This window comes from Aphanomyces invadans, assembly GCF_000520115.1.
Source record: "Aphanomyces invadans strain NJM9701 unplaced genomic scaffold supercont1.15, whole genome shotgun sequence".
In the NCBI taxonomy this organism is placed as follows: Eukaryota; Oomycota; class Saprolegniomycetes; order Saprolegniales; family Verrucalvaceae; genus Aphanomyces; species Aphanomyces invadans.
Genome location: NW_008580160.1, coordinates 304,885 through 307,751, shown reverse-complemented (window position 1 = coordinate 307,751; position 2,867 = coordinate 304,885).

The window sequence follows — 2,867 nt, the reverse complement described above, 5'->3', positions numbered from 1 at the left end:
AGTACAGTCCTGACGAGGTAGAGGCTCACATCAAGAGAACACCGCTGCAACAGCGACAATCGTATCGTGCTCAGGCCGCGGCCACCGGGTTGTCCGTCTTCCTGCTGTGGACGTACGTCAAGCAGAAGTGGATGACATGACGCTCAAGTTGGACACGGCCGTGCCTGAAGGACAACCAGAAAGAACCCCGGGTCAAGTTCTGCGAACGATTTCTGACAGAGAGTGGTAAAGTATATGATATGTATCATACCGTTCATGTTGACGAAAAGTGGTTCTATATGACCAAGATCCGCTGACACTTTTTGCTTTGGAATGACGAGCAACTGATCACAAGACACCTCCAATCCAAGTCGCACATAACCCAGGTCATGTTGCTCTGTGCGGTTGCGCGACCAAGAAATGGCTGGGACGGACGACTCGGATGCTGGGAGATTGTGGAACGCACGTCGGCCGTCAGGAAGAGTGGCAACAGGCCTGCGGGATTTGAAGTGTTAAAGAGCGTGGTCGTAACGAAGGACGTCTACCGCCGCATTCTCATCGACAAAGCTGTACCCGCGATCAAGTCGAAATGAACGTGGCCGCTTGGTGTCGATGGTGGTGACATCGTCATCCAGCAAGACAACGCGCGGTCTCACATCGGCCTGGACGATGCCGAGTGTGTCACAGCCGGTGAAGAAGGCGGTTGGACCATTCGCATCCATAACCAGCCAGCTCAATCGCCGGATTTGAATGTTTTGGATTTGGGTTTCTTTAACGCGATTCAATCCCTGCAGCAGACGCTGGAATGCCGCAGTATGGAAGAACTTATTGCTGCCGTCAAGTGCTCCTATCTGATGCTGTCACCCACGAAGCTGGAAAAGACGTTCCTGACACTGCGCCGAATTATGCATGTCGTCATCGAGGCTAAGGGTTGCAATCGGTACAAGATTCCTCAAAGTGCATCGACAGCAGACTACGAATTGGCTTTGTCATTGATGAATGTGAGACTCGAGGAAGAGGATAGATTAGAAGATGTAGCAAACCTGTATACTCAAATCTACATCATTTTTGAATTTGCCACCATAGAAAATCACATTGAATGTTCCCATCGTGAACTTACACGTCACGTTAAGGCAACGATAGTCCAAGCCCCTCAACCCTTCCCCAACAATGGCAAGCTCCAGCGTGGAGCATTCAAACTCGTTGGCGAGCAACTCAATCTCAAACCCCGCACCGTCTCTGCTGTATGGAGCGCGCATAACATCAGAGGGAGCACGTTGTCAAACAAATTCGGGAGAGTTGGGCTAAAGGCAAAGTTCACTGACCAATACGTTCGACAACTTGTCCAAGACGTACCTGTCGATCAACGGTCAACCCTCCGTAACATCGTCGCTGCCACTGGCCTATCTATGGGTACCCTCAGTAGACACCTTAAGAAAAACACATTCGTCCGACGCTCGTCCCGTATCAAACCGTTGCTCTCGGACGTCAACAAGGCAGAACGCGTCAAAACCGTTGAATTCGGCAATATTGGACGTCGTGCACTTGGATGAGAAATGGTTTAACGCTGACAAAGATCGAGGCAAGGTGTAACTCGTTCCCGGAGAAGCACCGCCTAAGCGCGCTTGGAAGAGCAAACGCTTCGTTCCAAAGGTCATGTTCTTGGCTGCCGTTGCGCGTTCGCGGTATGATGAGGTACGAGGAGAAGTCTTCAGGGGCAAGATTGGGATGTGGCCATTTGTACGCTCTCAGTCCGCCACACGGAACTCAAGAAACTGACCTGCTGGGACAATGGTGACGTCGTTGGTCAATGTGGATGGTCCTGTGTATCGTGATTTCGTGCTGAACAAGGTCGTACCAGCAATCAAGGCAACCTTCCCCAGTTCGAACAAGCGCGTTGTTCTGCAGCACGACAACGCAACGTCGCATGGATTCGTCACTGATACCGAACTATGGTTGGACGTTTATGATCCACCGACAGCCACCAAACAGCCCTGATCTGAACGTGCTTGATCATGGATTCTTTGCCTCGATTCAGTCCCTTCAGTACAAGAAGATGAGTCGTTACGTGGATGATGTGATCCGCACACCGTGGAAGCATTCGAGGAACTGAAGTACGACAAACTGGAGAGTGTGTTTCTTACCTTTCAAGCTGTGATGCGTTTGATCCTCGAGCACTCTGGGGGTAACGGTTATGCGTTGCCGCACATGAAGAAGGCGACCATGAGACGTGCAGGTCTCCTGATGTCCAATGTGTCGTGCCCAGTGTCGTTGCTTTTATAGACCATGGTAATTTTGACCATCGAACCATTGAATTTCCTAATTGGCCAATAGCATCCATATTGTCACAGTAATGTGAAAAAAACGATTATCTTTTTGTCGCAGTAATGTGGAGCAGAGGGAGTACGGAGTACTTTGTGCGTGGAAATATAAACACACCATGGCACAAGAGGATATACTAGTATTCATGTTTGTATGCATTATATTATCCGTACAACTTACAAGTGTATCCGAATTGATTTGTACATGTCTGCTATTGTGATACTACTTGTACGTAGTACTTAATAAATAGGAGTGTTTGGTTAAACGTCAATGTGTGTCGTAGTAACTAACAGTGTAAATAACCACGACGCTTAACAATAAAACGTCGACACCTCATTCTGACGATTGTTGTGTTCAATGTAGGCAACTTCGATGATGTCAACTATGTGTACGATCAGTACCTCCATCCGAATGTCCGAGTTGATGTATCGTCCGCGGAAACTTTGTGCTTTTTCAATTCTTTCAGGGTATTTTGACCATGACGTCAAATGAAATATATTCTGAAAAGTTGAGGCAGTAAATACTCCACATATGCAGCTATGTGGCTATGCCATGATGCGGGAAAT